Source organism: Coenobita brevimanus, chromosome 13 (assembly GCF_032717465.1).
Source record: "Coenobita brevimanus isolate Jiangsu-jjx chromosome 13, ASM3271746v2, whole genome shotgun sequence".
NCBI classification, from domain to species: domain Eukaryota; kingdom Metazoa; phylum Arthropoda; class Malacostraca; order Decapoda; family Coenobitidae; genus Coenobita; species Coenobita brevimanus.
This window is the reverse complement of record NC_136966.1, coordinates 24392979-24412984: the sequence shown is the minus strand read 5'-3', so window position 1 is coordinate 24412984 and position 20006 is coordinate 24392979. Positions and strand designations below refer to the sequence as shown.

General features: G+C 40.2%; 1 pseudogene; it reads right to left on the bottom strand.

Annotated features, from left to right (window-relative positions):
• Positions 1-1002: 1002 nt before the first annotated feature.
• LOC145416792 (5S ribosomal RNA) lies at positions 1003-1119 on the bottom strand (annotated as a pseudogene).
• Positions 1120-20006: the final 18887 nt, after the last annotated feature.

Below are 20006 nucleotides of genomic sequence, written 5' to 3'. Positions count from 1 at the left end.
TAAAAGTGGTCTCTTAATTGTTGATATATCTGCTGTTATTTCAGTTAATACATGACTTGTATTTTCTCTCATGAGATCCACAGTCTTTTGTAATTCTGGAATTATACCTGGCAGGAAATTTATGCCTCCAGAAAATTTCTTCAGGAATTCCATTTTATACTCCTCATATGTCTGAGCTCGTAAGAGTTTATCAGATCTGAGGAGGTCACTGACTGGACATCTTTCCTGGTTAATCCATGAGGAAAAAATGGCTATTTTCTCATTTTCATCTGTTATATGTCTTTTAACAAACAGTTGCTCGCACTGGCTGATGAGAGACACGACGTCAATGCGATCCTTTTCTGTGCCTGAGAATTTTGGGAGATTATTGTCCTCATGATGAACATAGATATGGGGAGGGGATGTGGAATTACCTACGTTAGCCATAATATTTGTTTATTTCGTTAAATTCACTTGGAGTCCCTTGTCGTTATAGTAAGGGATAGTTGGGTAGTTATTTCCTGACCTGTGAACCAGCGTGAAAATATTTTCATAGGTGTGTAAGACGGCTAAAATCGTTACTGTCTGTTTGAGAATGGTATTCAAGTATCATCATCATCATAGATAAGTGAAATATTTGTGTCCTTATCTTTAGTTCGTGGAGAAATGTGTGTTTGTTAAGTTTTCTTTTTCTTCTACTAATTGGGAATCGGCATTAGGTACTGCAGATGCTCATTCGGCAATAAATTCGGTGGTGATGAAAATATTCCTGTCATATCACTAAGCACTATAATAAAAACTCATTGTGCTAGGAAATTTTGCCATGAAACACGTATCTTATATATGTGTTAACTGTATAGATAACTAAAATGAATATTAATAAATGAATGATATTCATTTTTCATTCATTGCCAAAAGCCATTTATCCCAAACGGGGTGGTCAACGGCTTAGAGTTAATTGTTTTTTACAGGGAGGGGCACTAATCCTCCACCAACCCCACTTGACACGTAGGGAGAACGTTATGCCAACAGCATCTGGTGTTCCCAGGCGGTCACCCATCCAAGTACTAACCAGACCCAACGTTGCTTAACTTCGCTGATCGAACGGGAAGCGGTGTACTCAACGTGGTATGGGTACACCGCTTTAAGTTACCGGTACTAAAAAAATGTGGACTTCTACTGTATATTATCATCATCGTACGGTGGGACAGTATTCAGAAACAAGGAAACAAACATAAAAGGGCATTATCATTCACACATGAAACTCCTTAAAATACCCAATAATTCCAAGACATACAACAGACTACTACATAAACTCTAAAGCTATACAAGAACTTCTACATTATTAATGCTGATGCATTGAAGAGTGAAAATTCACCCTAATGGCTTTTCAAATACCAGGCTAAGAGTTAAATCACACTGATGTGATTTTTCTTTTGACCAAACCAATTAGGGGATCAGAAAGCATAATCTAATTGTGGTAAGGGTATATACAGTAGGCACTAGGTTCTGAGAGGCCATTAAATAAAGCAATATCAACAGTGTCTAATGAAATTAGCCATACAGTGTCACTATTCAAGCTTTCAATACCCTCTACTCAGTATCATATCACTGAACAAAAAAATAAATAAATAAAACAAATAGAGACAACACACAAATTCATAAAGTTTTGTGGGTTGGACAGTAATCTTTATAAAATATCAACCTAAAATATAAAAATTGGTTTACTGTACTTAAGAACTTCCACACAATGACAGCCTTTATGTGGACAACTTTAATCAATCAGTTAAGACTTCTCATAACTGATGGAATAAAGAAGCCTAAATCTAACCCCCCCAGTTTAAACAGTCTCTTCTAAATTAAACAACTTCCCTGGATAGTAGAAAAAAAACAAAATGAAAGAGACAATATATATATATATATATATATATATATATAGATAGATAGATAGATAGATAGATAGATAGATAGATAGATATGTATATAAATTACCACTGGCTGTAATGGTAATGAATGATGGACGTAATACAAATAAGTGAAGAAGATGTGTGTACCTAACTTATTATATAGATGAAGTGATGTTTGTTATGATGTTTAAGCTCTGGGAAAAAATAAGTAAAAAGTATATTCACTCATGAAAATGAGAGAATGATGTCACTCTGGGTCACTTCAGGGTCGTGGTGTCCTCAGCAAAACGCTGGCACAGCGCGTCGACTTCCCACACTGGTGGCCGTCGTGAGTAACTGGGTAACGATGAGCTATGTTGAGTAACGATGAGTGATGGTGAGTGGTGAGTGAAGGCTCTGGTATTTACTGACGTCGTCTTGACCTCTTCACTCCTGCGTCAGTGTCGTGATGTTGGTGAAAGTGGAGGGTTGGTTGCAGAGAGGGGTGGGGTCAGGTGGTGGTTGTTGTGGTTGTGGGTAGTTAGTCTCCTCTCGCTTTTCGTTTGCTTGTTTTTCCTCACTCATTTCTCGTTCTTATTACTGTATACTCGCTTGTGGTTGCTTGATCGTAGAATTGTAGACTTGTTGAGATGCTTGTGGTTTCTTCTACAGCATTTACTTGTAGTTTCTTTCTGTATGGTGCGAACTTGTAGTTGATCTTGGTTACATCGCACCTGCCTGAACGTATGTATGTATGTTGCTAGTTATTATGTATTAAGATATTTTAGAGTCCTGGCAGAAGATAAGTTCAGCATTTACTTAGTATCGGTTCTCTTAACAGTGCCATCATAATCGTTCCCTGTGAGCAGAAGGTCAGTCAGCAGCATTAAAACCACAAAATCACATCAGACAAAAAATATACATATTACTTGACAGTTATGCTTAAATGTGTAATTGAGAAGTGAAAGAGACGTCTCCAGTTATTTACAATTTCTGGAGCACATGCCAAGGTGAGAAACTGTCTGGCCACTTTCTGTTGTGTTGACCTCATGTTGACCTCACTGTGTAAAGTAGGGTGTGGGCGAATCATATAAAAAAAATATATAAACATTTCATAAATATCATTCAGAATTTATGGACTTGCCTACCTTTCTCGCGATTTTAGACTTTATACTTACGGTCGCCAATTTCAAGTTCATCTGAGGTAGCTTCAAAACCGAGGTAACACACAAATACCTATTTATATGGGAGTCTCTGTATAATCTCTCATAGACTCCAATGATGGCTCCGATTTGAATGAAAGCGCCTGTCTTGAGCTGAAGCAGAATGCTATAGTTAACATGTGAGAGATAAGAGACGCCTAATCCCAGAGTTCATCCAGATTAGTCTCATGACCATTACAGCACACGAGCTGCAAGTCTTCTATCACTACACGCTTAATACCAAAGTTCATCCTGGATGCACGTGACATTTTGGCACCATGCACGAAGCCTTTCCTTCCCTGATGATTGGACTAACCCTTCATGATTATTTTCCCCCAACACAGCCTACTCTTAACATAATGTGAATGACTAACCCTAGCAGAGTAATCTAATTTAGCCCTAACAAACTAATCTAAACTAACCACAGCAGAAGAACGCAACCGCAGCTTAAGTAACCTAACCAAACCTAACCGAAAATTACGTAACCTAAGCTTTCCTGGGCAATTAAAAGTGTCACAGTCGATGATAAGGAGGAAGTCTGTATCCCAGTGGCCACAACAAGCCTGCCTTCAGTCTTGTACTGTATACCATGGCCCACCTCCACCTAACCCTGCCGGTCGAATCCGCCCTTCCTCATGTCACCGTTGACAGTAACCCTTTATCGTTACACTTCGTACAAAACTAAGAAAAAAAAAAAGTGTAACAATATGGCCACAAGTGTAACTCAGGACATTAAAATGGGTAATAAAACTCTCCGTTCATGATCTGTATTAAAAAACAAGAAAAAAAAAAATGTCAACGAATTCTTCAGTAAACAAGTCTGCAAAGAAATTATTTACTACCAAGCATAATTTTTAGCTTTAAGAGTGAAAAAAAAAAAATAATACGAACAAGAAAAATTATACAGAGGCTCAAAACGTTATGATTATGGCCAGTAGCGTTATTTGGGGATAGGGCAATAAAGACGAGTGTGGGGGAGGTGTGAGGGGCTGCGGATTCTAAGGGAGGGAGAACGACTGTGCATGAGGGTGGGCAGGGGAAGGGGAGATGTGTGGAGGGGTTTGCCAGTGACCGAGCTCCCCCGCCGACCATCACCCACCCACCGCCAATGAATACTAAATATGCTGGCATTTTCTGGCTGCCGCTGTGCGTTCTCTACCGGGGAACATCATTCACAGTCCTGGTCAGTAATTCCTTTATGCTTATGCGATTCCATGCTGATAAAGTGAGACGCCAGACCACTCAAAAACGGTTCATTAGCTTGGCTAATTATGTTCTGACACTGCTTCGAGACAAAAGGTCTATCAGTCTGTCTAAAGCCAGATGCCTTAATCCCAGAAGGAGTGGCCACAGACAAATCGCCTCCATGTCTCTCTGTCCCTTGCGATTAGCTGCCCTCCCCCTAGCTCACACACCACTCTTTCATATACCTCTATACGCCATCCCTCCATTTCATCCTCGGTCTCCTCCTCCCTTTCCCCCCTTTCCATCTCACTCACATACACTCACCTCGTTAGTCTCTCACTGTCGACACTGAGGTTGTTTGGCCACATGACCAAACCACCTCAGAGTATTTCTCCTAATGCTTTCTATCACATCCACATGCACACTACAACACTTCTTCATATCGTTATTTGTCAGTCTGTCTGTCCATGTAACTTCTCATGCTCCGCTCAAATAACCAATTTCCATTGCTCTCACACTTGTGTCCTTCCAGCAAGGTTCAAGCTTCGCTTCCACACGTGAGAGTTGCTATCACAATATTTTGTACTTCCATGTTCACTTCCCTGTTTCTTATCACTGCTTTCAAAGATCCAGCAACCTTTGTTCCCTGTAATACACTTCCATCACTTCATTCTCTAAACTTCCATTCTTACTCATGACACTACCCACTTACTTAAATGCACTCACAATATCCATTTCCTCACCATCCAACCTCACTGTGCATTCAGTGACTTATTTCTCTCGGAGACCATAACTTTGCTCTAGATTCCGTGTATTACACACTCTCCCAAAGTCATTCATCAAGCCTTGCAGTTCCCCTTCTTCTTCTGGTAACAATACAGTATCATCTGCAAACAACAGAACAGGAAGTTTCTAAACGCTGCCCTCTCTCAACAGGGAAGTTCCAACATCCACTGCCCTACCTTGTATGTCTTTTATAACTCCATCCATATACAGATTGACAACCACGAAAACATGACACATCTCCGTTTCAATTCAGCATTCAGACAATAATTCACTCAGTTCACCATCCATACGCACTACGGTCTTAATGCAATCATACATACTTTTCACGCCATTCAGCAACTTCCAATGTGCTCTATATCCCATTGGATCCCGGAGTTGCTTGGCGAGGCATTGCACTGGGAGGGTGCTAAGCGTACCGCCCTCCGCCTATCGGCACAGTCACGAAGCTCATAGGTCCCTACCCGGGCGTTCCCTACTTTATCAAGATTTGGAAATTCCCGGTTCTGTCCAATACTCTGGACACTGGGCTCCAATGGGATATATTCTTAATGTTTTCCACATTCCTTGCCTATCCATCCTGTCATATGCTTTCTCCAAATCCACGAAGGCCGCATACAACTTCTCTCCCATCTCTACAAACTTTTCCATTAAAGACCTTAGGATGAATATCTGACTTACATTACTGTACCTCTTTCCTTCTTAAACCCTACCTGTTCTTCTCTAGCTAGTACCTCTGTTATTTCCCTAACTTTGTCAGTAAGGATCCTACCATTTACTTTTCCTATTACACTAAGAAGACAAATGTCCCTGTGATTACACTTCTATTTCCCATTTTCCATTGCACAGGGGAATAATTATACCTGACTTCAAATCCTTTGAGACTCTACCTTCCTCCCAGGCAAATCTGCACATTTTCCATATTCATTCTACTACTATCTCTCTCCTGTGTTTCAGCATTTCACCACACACTCCATCAATTCCTGGGACGTTATGACTTTCTCAATTGCTTCCACCACTTCCATCCTAACGATCTCTTTTTAACTTTTTATCTCCCTCTTTCTCTCGGCCATTCCCCAGCCGCTTATACACACATTACTGTTTTCATTCTCTATGGCTAACAAAAGGTAATATTGATTTTAAATGTACCCTTGTTATGCTGTCAACCTGTAGATTCTCATGATCTTATTTTATGGATACGATAAATATTTTGATATGCATTATTATATACTGCAAGCAAAAAAGGAACATGATACCATTATAACACTAACTGTCAGTTGAAGCAGTTGAATAAAATCATCCGGCGTTATGTACTCGTATAACGAAATAATTTAGTAGTCCACTTCATCAGAGGGTTAATAAATCAGCATTATGTATTGCAAGATCCTTCACCCCAGACTTTCTCCAGAATGGTCGCAAAAGCCCACCTTCAAAAGTTGTATTAGGTGATTCTCTGACCCCACAAGGGTAAGAGTAAACACAAATGAAACCAGAGGAAGCTCTAAAAAGATGTCCGCAGCAATAGCATAGTAAGATCTAAACCTGTTTTTTGTAGGGGGATGCTCCCGGTCACAATTCCTATTCTTCGGGTACACCTAGTCATCCAGTAGCATTAACAAAGTCTGACTGAGTGCCTCGAGAAAAGACTCACCTCGTCAACCACTCAAAGAAAATAAGGTATTATGGTAAATTAACGTTAATGTACGCCTAAGTTGGTTAGATATAGGTTGGTTTCATGTCAAAACAAAGCTTTCCTGATGATTTTATGGTTTGATTACACAAATTCTTTTATCAACTCCCGGGCAAAGGTGCGACGTTTCCGAATACTTTCTCACTGAACTCACTCCAACGTTGTCAATATGAGTAGATGACTAAGTGTTCACGAAGAAAAAAAAAAAAAAAAAAAACATGTCTCCCGGTCCCAGATAACGCATGCTCTCTTCAGTCGTCTGCCTCATTGTCCTTCCTTTGGAATAAAGAGTGCTCCTTGTCCCATTCCTAGCGTACGATATATATATATATATATATATATATATATATATATATATATATATATATATAGATATATGATAAGAGGGGGATATATGATGAAAAGGCAACAGAGACAGAAATTATGTAAAGATAACGGTCAGAGCACAAGTGCAGCGTATCAGGCCATAAAGGGGTTAACTGGGACTGAAAAGAGAAGGAAGGAAATACCTGTACGAGATAGAAATGGTAACTTGTTGACTAAAGATCTGGATATAAAAGGAAGGTGGAAAGAGCATTTTGAATCTGTTCTAAACAGACCAATTAAAGCTGAAGAGGACATTTTCCCAGCCGAGAGAGATTTGCAGATAGAAACAGGAGATATAACCTTGGAAGAGGTAGCAAAATCTATAAAGGAATTAAAGAATTTTAAGGTCCCAGGAGAGAATGGAATATTTCCTGCAATGCTTAAGGTGGAAAATTACGAGTTGATGAATGCGCTTTTGAAACTTTTTAATGTGGCTTGGGATAATGGTGGAATTCCAGAAGAGTGAAAAAATGGAGTGATTATAAAAATACCAAAAAAAGGGAGCTTTAAGTGTGTGTGGCATTTGGAGGGGGATAACTTTGACACCTGTAGTTGCAAAAGTCTTTTCCAAAATCTCGTTGAACAGAATAGAGCCAGTAATTGATAAAATTTTACGAGACGAACAAGCGGGATTTAGAAAGGGTCGAGGCTGTAATGATCAGATTTTTATTGCAAGGCATCTAATGCAACAAGCTAATGAGATGAAAATGCCACTTAGTATGTGTTTTGTGGATTTTGAAATGGTGTTTCATAGCGTTTCACGTGGAGCTATGTTGAAAATTATGAGATTCTATGGTATACCAGAAAAGTTTGTAAATATTATTAGAAGCGTGCATGAAGGTACTTTCTGTAAGGTAATGGTGGGTGGTTCTTTGAGTGATCCATTTGAAGTTAGGTCAGGAGTGATTCAAGGAGGAGCTCTTTCGCCTTTGCTGTTTGTTTTGGTTATGGATTATATTATAAGAAAGGTTGTACGGAGAACAGGTGCAGGAATTAGCTGGAAAGAAAATAAGAAGCTGATGGATCTGGACTATGCTGATGATAATGTACTGATTTGCGGAAGTATTTACGAGATGCAGAGGGTGCTTGATTGTCTGGTGAAAGTGGGATTGGTAATAAATTGTGGAAAGACTGAAACTATTAATATGAACATGGAGAACCAAATCGATTGTGTTGTTGGGAATAATGTCGCGAAGAGTGCAGAAAATTTTAAATATTTGGGAATGATTGTATCATCTAATGGATCATTAAACAATGAAATTGAGGAGAGGATTAGACAGGCTTGGCGAGCTGTTGGAATGCTGAAATTTGTTTGGAATAATAATATGCTTTCGGTACATACTAAAGTAAAAATTTGCAAGTCCATGGTTAGACCAATTTTAGTTTATGGGCATGAGTCATGGTACAATACAATTGCAACAGATCAGAAAGTATTAGGATCTGAGAATAAAATACTGAGAAGGATTCCTGGGGTAAAGTGGCAAGACAGAGTTACAAATGAAAGAGTAAGGGATATAACGAGAGTGGAACCAGTTGATGAATATGTGAGACTGTCTCGGTGGAAATGGCTGGGGCACATATATAGAAAAGAAGGCAGTTTAATACAGGATGTGCCAGAGTGAACTGCTAAAGGAAGAAGAGGCAGAGGTAGGCCGAGGGAAACCTGGTTGAGGATAATGAAAAGCGAAGCAGGAGAGGAGTGTTGGTGGGACCTGAAGGAGATGGCACGAGACAAATACTGGTGGAGAGAGTTCATCGAGGTCCTATGCATCCCGTGGGGTGCCACAGGATATTATATATTTATATATATATATATATATATATATATATATATATATATAGATAGATAGATAGATAGATAGATAGATAGATATATATTTATATATATATAGAGAGAGAGAGAGGGAGAGATAGATAGATAGATATATTGATAGATAAATAGATAAATAGATATAGATAAATATAAATATATATATATATAAATATATATATATATATATATATATGCAAACTCTTCACTTCACCGTTAAGATATGTATGCAAAATAACCACAGGAGAAATGAAAGGAGCGACAGTGAGTACTTTCGTATATTACATCTTCATATGTACTGTGATAACGAAAATACTCACTGTCGCTCCTTTCATTTCTCCTGTGGTTATTTTGCATACCCACAGATAGATGGATAGATAGATAGATGAATATAACCTAAAATCTGAAATCAGCTAGAAATTGCTCAAACTAGTCAGAAGTAGAAGTCACTTTCTTTGGCCTTTACAATTCTTAGTACCGATGTAGAACAAGTTGCATGAAAAGAGACTGGGGATAATCCGAAACACACGACTGGAGTTTGCATAAACATAGTTTCGGTAAACTTTTCAGGCAAAGCTAACTTCATAAACTGATTTTTTTTTTTTTTTTTTTTTTTTTGGTGAGAACAAGGTGTTCCTGGTATCTGCCTACGAGTGACCTCAACGAGAACTAGGCGCTGCAACACTTAAAGTGTGAGTCACCATTAAAATAGTGATTTGTTTCCTTTGCCCAAAAATAGAGCAGCGCTAAGCTATGGCCATCTCGTCCACTTGAATAGATCATCAGAGTATCATGATGCCATATTTAATCCATCACACTGTGATGTGTCATGTCCACTCGCGGGTAAAGTACAAGACAACTTACGTAACTGTCATTAACAGCACTAACAATCGGGTCATGTTTGTTTAGATTTGGCGCCTTGACTTCATTCCTTGAAGACTTCTGTTTCCTTAGTTGTTATTTAAGGTGGCTTGTTCATTGTCAGTTAGTTGACTGTGAACCGTCAGAAGGATGATACTGTGTTCCTGATTCTAGAGCCAAGATAGTAAACAGAATGGCAACCTCCAGCTCACCTGACCACACTGCTTAATCGTAACAAAATTTGGTTGGAAGAAGTTTTTATAAACCACACTAAAATGGGACGGCAGTAAATCATACCACTGCAACATTCTTAACACAGCACAGGTATGCTTTACTCGTCGTGGATGTGAAGGACAATAATCTTCTGAGAAGTAAAATAAGCGCTTTGATGTTACTGACACTAATGGTGTTCAGAAACTTCTAGGAGTAATCGAGATGAAATTTGATACTATTGGCTGCTACTGCAATGTACTCTTTTTTTTCCTTTTTTTCAGTATTCACTCTGATGACTTATCAAAGGTAGTTAGTGATACAAAGGCACTGTTGAGACAAGTTCTGACCCAAACCTGCAGGTAAAATTACGTTCACCATTTTTATCTTGACAATTCGGGTTTTATCCAGGAACCTAAGGTCCAGCTAGTTCCGCCTAGGTAACACTAATTCCACACCAGTAAGTTAAATTTGCCTAGTTCAAACTACTTTTGACTATTTTAGGGTTTTAACTGCAATATATAGATAGTTAGATAGATATTAACAGATATAGAAAGATAGATATTGCCAAACGCATCAATCCTGATAGGGGTGGCCACAAACAAATCGCCTCCCTGTTGCCCTGTCCCCAGCCATTTCGTTGTCCTCCCCCCAGCCCATACCCTCAACCACTATACCTGTTCACTCCATCCCTCCAACTCATCCTTGGCCTCCATCTCCCTCAACTCCCCTCCACCTCATTCACATACACTCTCGCTCTCCATCCTCTTCACATGGCCAGGCCACCTCAGTGTATTTCTCCTAACGCTTTCAATCACATCCACATCCACACCACAGCGCTCCTTCAGTTCCCCATTTGTCAGTCTGTCTCTCCATGTAATTCCACATTTTCCTCTCAGTTAACTCATTTCTACTGTCCTCATTCTTGACTAGTATCCTTCCAACAAGGTCCTAGCTTCACATCCATACGTTAGAGTTGGTATCAGGATACTATTATGAAGCGACTTTTTTATTTCATACTGACTTCCCTATTTCTTATCACTGCTTTCAAAGAAACAGCAACCTTTCTTCCACGTCGTACTCTTTCAAGCACTTTATTCTGCAGACTTCATCCTTACTCATCACGATATCCAAATACTTAGATGCGCTAACATTTTCCTTTTCCTCATCATCCAACCTCGCTGTACATTCAGTGACGTTATTTCTCTCGAAGACCATGACTTTACTCTCCCCTACATTCACTTTTAGATTCTGCTTCTTACACACTCTCCCAAACTCGTTAATCGAAGCTTGTAGTCGCTTTTCGTCTTCACTTTACAATAAAATATCATCCGCAGGCAACAGTACAGGAAGTTTCCAAACGCTGCCCTCTCTCATTAGGCCAGCTCCAACAATCCACTGCCCTACCTTGTATCCCTTTTATAACCTCAGCTATATACAAGTTGAATAACCATGGAGACATGGCATATCCCTGTTTCAGTCGAACATCCAGATAGAAAAAATCACTCAGTTCACTATCCACAGCACTGCAGCCTTAGCATCCTCATACATACTCTTCACTGCATTCAGCATCTTCTCATTTACTCCAAATATTATTAATATATTCCACTTCCTTGTCAGTCCACTGTATCAGATGCTTTCTCCAAATCCACGAAGGCTGCATACAATTTCTTTCCCTTCTCTAAAAAATGATCCACTAAAGAATATTAAGGATGAATATCTGATCTATACAACCTCTTTCCATCCCAAAACCTCCCTATTCTCCAACTAATTCCTCTGTTATTTACCTAACTCAGTCAATAAGTATCCTACCAAACACTTTTCTTATTATCCTACATTAAGAAGACAACTACCCCTGTGATTACCAAACCCTTCTTTTTCCTCTTTTCCTTTGCACAGGGGAATAATTATACCAGACTTCTAATACTCCGGGACTCTGCCTTCCTCCCAGACCAATCGGCACATCTTCCATATCCATTCTACTACAGTCTCTCCCCCATGCTTCATCATTTCACCACGCACCAGCAATTCCTGGGGCTTTCCCCATTTTGACTTTCTTCGTTGCTTCCACAACTTCCATCCTAATGAGCTCTTCCCTCCTTTTCCCAGCCATTCCACAGCCACTTACACTTGCATTATATTCATTCTCTATGTTCATCAGTTCCTTAAAGTATTCGCTCCATCTGATCACTTTTTCTCCCTTCTGTACTAGCAATCTTCCATTTTTATCATTCATTCCCCTACTAACTTCTTTATCACCGTGTGTAACTCTCTTTACCTCTTTCTAGAACATTTTCTTACATTCCCTCCACTTTACACTCAAATTCCTTCCCAATTCCTCATCCACTCTCTTCTTACTCTCTCTTACTAATCTTCTCACCTCTTTCTTCCTCTACATATAACTCTCTCTTCCGCCTCTCAACTTCCTCCATGTTTCTGCTTCCGTTGCACTCTCTATATGCTGTATTTTTATTTTTTATTTATTTATTTATTTATTTATTTTTTGCACCACAGCCTGTCTCACCTTCTCATTCCACCAAGCTGTTCCTTGTACGAGTATATATATATATATATATATATATATATATATATATATATCTATATCTATCTATCTATCTATCTATCTATCTATATATATATATAGATAGATAGATAGATATAGATATAGATATATATATATATATATATATATATATATAGATAGATAGATAGATAGATAGATAGATAGATATATATATATACTGTATATATGTAACTGTATTCCTGTTGCCTGATGGTTGTAATTTGTTTGGCAGTTTTAGTAATACTGTACCTGTACACATTCCCCAAGGAGTGTTTATTCTCTGTGTGGTAGGTGGGGCCGCCAATCATCCACTCACACAGTGTAGAGTGATGCCATATGAGCTGTACACTGAGTGACAAGCCAAATGGTTTCCTGTACCCAGGAAACCATTTACTACGCTGGGTTTTAACCATATAACCGGAGTTTCTGGCAGGGTAAGTTTCCCCCAGATTCCCCTATCCAAGTTCACTTAATCATGGCAGTCGTTTCAGAGAGCCTCGGAGGGCCCAATACCTGCCCAGGGCCCCAATCAAATGGGCAGACTCACGTGGCCTTGTGGAATGTGAGAGGTGTGAATGAGGAAAGCAAGAGGGTGGAACAGGTGAATGTGTTCAAGAGTGTGAGATATGCTGTGATGGCACTGTGTGAAACGAAGATTTAAGGGTGCACAGTGGAGGAGTGGAAGGGTGTGAAATGTGTAAGATCAGGAGAGGAAGATGAAAGGAAGTAGTTACTTTGTTGATGAATGAGGTGTGGCAGAGTGGAATGAGAGACTACGAATGTGTCAGCTCGAGGTGTATGTATGTCAAGTTCAAGTATGAGAAGGTGAAAGTGGCAGTCATTGTAGCATATGCACCGTGTGAGGACAGGAGTGAGAGTGAAAATGACAGGTTTTGGGATGAGCTGGGTGAAGTAGTGAGAGAAATGCCCAGGAGCTATAACGTGATTGTGATGGGGGATATGAACGAAAGAGTAGGCACTGGTCCAGAGGATGACATAATGGGTTGTTATGGAGTACCAGCACAAAATGATAATGGGAAGTGACTAAAGGTTATGTGTCAGGAGAGGAGGTTGTGCATTTGTGACTCGTATTTCAAACTCAAAGAAGCACATAAATATACATGATATAGAGGAAACGGGGATCGTGTTGAAAGAAGCCTGATTGATTACGTGCCCGTAGAGAGGTCGATGATGGGAATGGTTGCTGATACGAGGGTTGTGAGAGGACAATGTGGAGGTCTGTCAGATCATATGATTGTGGTATGCAAGATCAGGCTGAGAGGAGTGAGGTGGATAAAGAGAGAGAAGAGCAGACAGGGAGAAAGACTGAAGTTGAAAAGCTGAGGATCAAAAAATGGCAGATGATTACAGGACCAATGTAGAGGACGAGTTAGATTCAGTGAACTGGAATGAACTGGATCTGGGCAGCCTGTGGAATGCATATAGGGATTGCGTAGTTAGGAATGCTAAAGAAGTGTGTGGTGTGGCAAGAGTATCAACAAAAAAGAAGGGTACGGCATGGTGAGATGAGGAGGCTAAGAGAGCGGTGGAGGAAAAGAGGAAGAAGTGGCTAATCTGGTTACAGGATAGGGGTTCAGTTGAAATAAGAACTGAGTATATCGAGAGCAAGAAGCACGTAAAGACACTAGTGAAGAGGAAAAAGAAGGAGGTTAATGATGATCTGGGAAGAAAAATGAATGCGAACTACTCTGATAATAGGAAGTTATTCTGGAAAAAGGTGCGGAAATGTAGAAGTGAAGGCGAAAAGAAATGTGATGGTGTGAAGGATGCAGGTGGTAGGTTACTAACCCATGGAGATGAAGTAAGGACCAGATGGAAGGAATATTTGTAAAGCCTGATGAATGGGAATAGAGAGAGCAGAGCGGCTGTAAACATGATTGGTTTTGGGGGTGTGCAGAGAAGGAATGCAGTGCCAGGAGACGTGACACTCGCACACGTGAAGAGCACTGTGAAACGGCTGAAAAATGGGAAAGCAGCTGGGGTTGATGAGGTGTATGCAGAGATGCTTAAGTTCAGTGGAGAGAGTGGAATGAGGTGCTTGTTGGAAATATGTAAGAAGGCATGGATGAGTGAAACTGTACCTGAGGTGGAAAAAGGCTGTGATTGTACCCCAGCACAAAAATAAAGGTGAATGAAGTGACTGCAAGAATTATCGTGGCATAAGTTTATTGAGTGTGGTAGGGAAGGTATATGGAAGAATTATTATAGAGAAAGTAAGAGAGATATCAAAAGTCCTAGTGAGTGATGAACAGGGTGGCTTTAGGAGTGGCAGAGGATGTGTGGATCAAGTATGTGCATTGAGACATAGCAGAGAAGGCTTGTGAGAAGGACCATAAGGTGTTTATGGCACCCATGGATCTGGAAAAAGCATACGACAAAGTAGACAGAGAGGGATTTTGGAAAGTTTTGCGCATGTTTTGTGTAGATGGTAAGCTGCTGGGTGCTGTCAAAAGTTTTTATGTAAGTAGCGAAGCATGCGTAAGGGTTAATGGGCATCTAAGTGAATGGTTCACAATCGGTGTGGGCATGCAACAGTGTTGTGTGATGTCCCCATGGTTGTCCAGTATATATATGGATGGGGTGATAAGAGAAGTGAAAACACGAGTAATGGAGAGAGGGATGGCGTTGGTAATGAATGGTGATGGGTGGAGTATCTCAAATTTGTTGTATGCTGATGATGCAGTACTGCTTGCAAGTACCGGACAGGAACTTGGTAGGCTGGTGCAATGTTTTGCTGATGTCTGTGAGCGTCGCGCCTTGAGAGTAAATGTAACGAAGAGTAAAGTGATGGTCATTCAGAGAGAAGGTGACTCCCAGTGTGATGTCACAGTGAATAAGGAGAAACTGGAATTGGTGAGAGAGTTCAAATTCTTGGGTACAATAATAGAAAAGAGAGGAAAATGTGCAAAAGAAGTTGAAAGTAGATTCACACAAGGAAGAAAAGTAGCTGGTGCAATGAAGGCCTTGATAAGAAACAGAGGCTTGAGTGTTGCAGCTGCACGAGGCTTACATGAGGGAGTGTTAGTGCCACCTCTAACTTATTTGTGTGAACTATGGTGTGGCATGAAAATGAAAAGTCAAGAGTAAGAGCAGTGGAGATGGGACTGTTGAGGAATGTATGTGGAGTACAGAGGGTGGATAGGATACGAAATAATGTGATTCGTGAAAGATGTGGAGTGAGGCAGTCGGTGGACACCAGGATCGAAGAGAGTGTCCTGAGATGGTATGGTCATGTGGAAAGAATTGGGAACAATAGAGCGGTGAAAATGGTTTACCTGAGCGAATTTGAAGGAGGGAGGAGACGAGGTAGGCCAAGGAGAAGGTGGAGAGATATGGTGGATGAGTGTTTGAGGAAGAGAGGTTTGGAAGTTGGTGAGGCTAGGGAACTGACAAGAGATCGAGCTGGCTGGATGAATGTTGTGAGGAAAAATGTATGATCAGGGATTTTGGCACCCCTTGTGAGCATAGCAACGTCCGGATTTACTCAATCGGATATGTTTGTGTGAAACTGCAGAATATGGTGAATTGTTTTTGGTGTATCCGGTAGAGCCAAGATTCAGGGAACTTGAATGATGAGTGAATGGAAGTGTGGTCTATTTGGATTGCTGTCTGTACATTGCTACTCACCCTGCCTTTGGGTGGGAAGTGAGGTCCGGATGATGATGATGATGATGATATATATATATATATATATATATATATATATATATATATATATATATATATATATATAGATAGATAGATAGATATATATATATATATAGATAGATAGATAGATAAATAGATAGATAGGTAGGTAGATATATATATATATATATATATATATATATATATATATATATATATATAGATAGATAGATAGATAGATAGGTAGGTAGATATATATATATATATATATATATATATATATATATATATATATATATATATATATATATATATATATATATATATATATATATATATATATATATATATATCTCATTGGATCCCAGGGGTGGTGGGCGAGGCATTGCACTGGGAGGGTACTAAGCGTACCGTCCTCTGCCTATCAGCTCACAGTCGCGAAGCTCATAGGTCCCTAGCCAGGGGTTCCCTACTTTATAAAGACTTGAAAAATCCCAGTTCTGGCCAATCCTCGGGACACAGGGCTACAATGGATATATATATATATATATATATATATATATATATATATATATATATATAGATAGATAGATAGATAGATAGATAGATATATATATATATATATATATATATATATATATATATATATATATATATATATATATCACCAGTCGAGCAGGACAGTACTCCCAAGGTGGATGGAAAGGTGATGACAGGGAGAGCTGAAGTTCCTGTTTCATCAGCCCTCAGGACAAGGTCCCAGCCATCCCCCTTTGCTGAACTTTTTCAGTGTCGCAGTAACACAGAGAGTAGGCCAGCATGCTCTCCAATACAAGTTTCTCTAACTATCAACATCAAACTACATGCAGTATAGACCACACTTCCTTTTCAAAATTTAAAAAATCATGGGAGCACAACACGTGGCCTCGGAGTCCCCAGAGGGGGGGACCATAAATGCTCCCACCTTCCGCCCCTCTCCTGGTGACGACTCGAGCTGCCTAGAACCACTGTCCAACTCTCTTCTTCTTCATTTCTGCAATATTCGCGGCCTTTCCTCTAACTTTCTATCTGTTGAGCACCACCTCTCCTCTAAACCTCACCTTCTTTTTCTAACTAAGACTCAGTGTTCTGGGGCAAATGACAGCAGACCTTTTTCTGTATCTTTCTACTTTCTCTATACTCATTTCAAAGTCAAAGGTGGCTGTTGTATATATATACGCAACAACCTATCTTGCTCTCGTATTCCTGAAATCGATTCTTCTGAATTCTCTGCACTCTGGCTTCGACTTTCCTGTCATTCTCTGACTAAATTTATCTGCGCTGTTTACTTATCTCCTAATTCTACTGACTATCAAAAATTCCTTGACTATCTTACTTCTACGATGGAACACATTCTATCCATTTCTCCTTTCTCTGAAATCTCCATGCTAGGAGATTTCAATGTTCACCACCACCTTTGGCTCTCCTCTCCATTCACTGATCCACCTGGTGAACTAGTCTACACCATTTCTATCCTTAATGACCTAGAGCAGCTTGTACAGCACCCTACCCGTATCCTTGATCCTCTTGGAGAGAGCTCCAACATACTTGACCTTTTCCTTACAACTAATCATACTGCTTACACTGTTAATATTTTCTCTCCATTGGGCTCCTCCAGTCACAACCCTATCACTTTAACCTGTCCTATCACTCCGGTACGGCCTGTGGACCCTCCAAAGAAACGTCGTCTGTGGCACTTTGGAGCTGCGGATTGGGAGGCCCTCAGGCAGTACTTCTTTGATTTTCCCTGGAATGATTATTGCTTCCATGGCCGGGAGCCATCTGAGTGTGCCTTGCGCATTACGGAGTTTGTTCTCTTGGGCATGGAAGCATACATTCCTTTCTCATATCCTTTGACTAATTCAAGAAAGCCTTGGTTTAATCACGCTTGTTCTAATGTTCTCGGCAACAAGGAGAGGGCCTATAGAAGGTACCGAAGCCAACCCACCCCTGAATCACATCTTTTATACATTTCTGCCCGGAATTGTGCTAAGTCTGTTCTTTGCTCTGCTAAAAATAATTTCATCTGTACTAAATGCTCTCAACTATCCAATTCGAATTCTTCCTGCTCCTTCTGGCACCTTGCCATAAACCTTTCTAACAACTTTACCTCATCATCCTTCCCTCCTCTTTTCTACTCTGATGACTCTGTAGCTATTTCTTCTACTGATAAAGCAGATCTCCTCGCTCAGACTTTCTCCTCCAATTCCACCTTAGATGATTCCAGTGCTCTTCCTCCATCACTTCCCCCCCTCTGACTTCCCCATGCCTGACATGAAAACTTCTTCAGCTGATGCATTTTCTGCCATCACTGGCCTCAATACTAATAAGGCAAATGGGCCCGATGGGGTCCCTCCTGTTGTTCTCAAGTACTGTGCTTCTGTGCTTACACCCTGCCAAGGCAAACTCTTTCTCTGTTGTCTATCAACTTGTACCTTTCCTTCTTGCTGGAAGTTTGCTCTCATTCAGCCAGTCCCAAAGAAGGGTGACCATTCCCAACCCTCTAACTATCGTCCAATTGCTTTAACATCCTGTATCTCAAAAGATTTTGAGTCAGTTCTTAATAGAAAAATTTTAAAGCATCTTTCCTATCACAACCTTCTTTCTGATCGTCAGTATGGGTTCCGTTAGGGACACTCCAAAGGCGATCTTCTTATCTACCTTTCAGACTCCTGGTCATCCTCCTTTCAGGACCTTGGAGAAAGCTTTGCCATTGCACTTGACATCTCAAAGGCTTTCGATCGAGTTTGGCACAAATCTTTAATTTCCAAACTGCCCTCTTACAGTTTCTATCCTTCTATCTGTGCCTTCATCTCTGGCTTCCTTTCTGGTCATTCTGTAGCTGCTGTTGTAAACGGCCATCGTTCTTCTCCTATATCTATTAACAGTGGTGTTCCTCAGGGCTCTGTCATATCACCAACTCACTTCCTTTTATTCATCAATGACCTTCTAAGCTGTATATCTAACTCTATCCACTCATACTCTGATGGCTTCATCCTTCACCTTTCCATTCGGTTCCCGCAATGTCCATCTCAGCAGTTACTTCAGCAAACAAGGGATCAGGCTATGGCACACCTAATGTCTGACTTGGCTTGTATCTCTGACTGGAGTAAAAATCTGATTGTTTCTAATGCATCAAAGACTCAGTTTTTACACTTATCAACCCGACAAAATCTTCCACAGGTATACCCACTAATGTTTAATAATATTCAGCTTAATCCTGCATCATCCTTGAACATGCTTGGGGTTTCATTTACACGGGACTTATCTTGGATAGATCATACTACATCTCTTGTAATATCTGCTTCCAAGAGATTGGGTGTGCTAAGCCGACTGCGATCTTTCTTTACCCCTGCACAATTGTTGACTCTACACAGGTGTTTTATCCGCCCCTGTGTGGATTACAACTCTTATGTGTGGGGAGGCTACCCACATACAGCTCTTCTGACTAGGGTGGGGTCAAAGGCTTTTCGTCTCATTAACGCTCCTCCTCTTACTGACTCCCTTTAACCTCTGTCTCTTCGCCACACTGTTGCATGTTTATCTCTTTTCTTTTGCTACTTCAATGGTCACTGCTCCTCTGAACTGTCTGCATGCATTCCTCCATCTCTACGACGGACGCATTGCACCCGCCTAGCAGCAAACTCTCATCCCTTTTCTGTGCAACTCTCTAATGCAAGAGTTAACCGTTACTTCCAGTCTTTCATTTATGCAACAGGTCAACTCTGGAACTGACTCCCTCCGTCTGTATTTCTTGCTTCCTATGATCTCCAGTCTTTCAAAT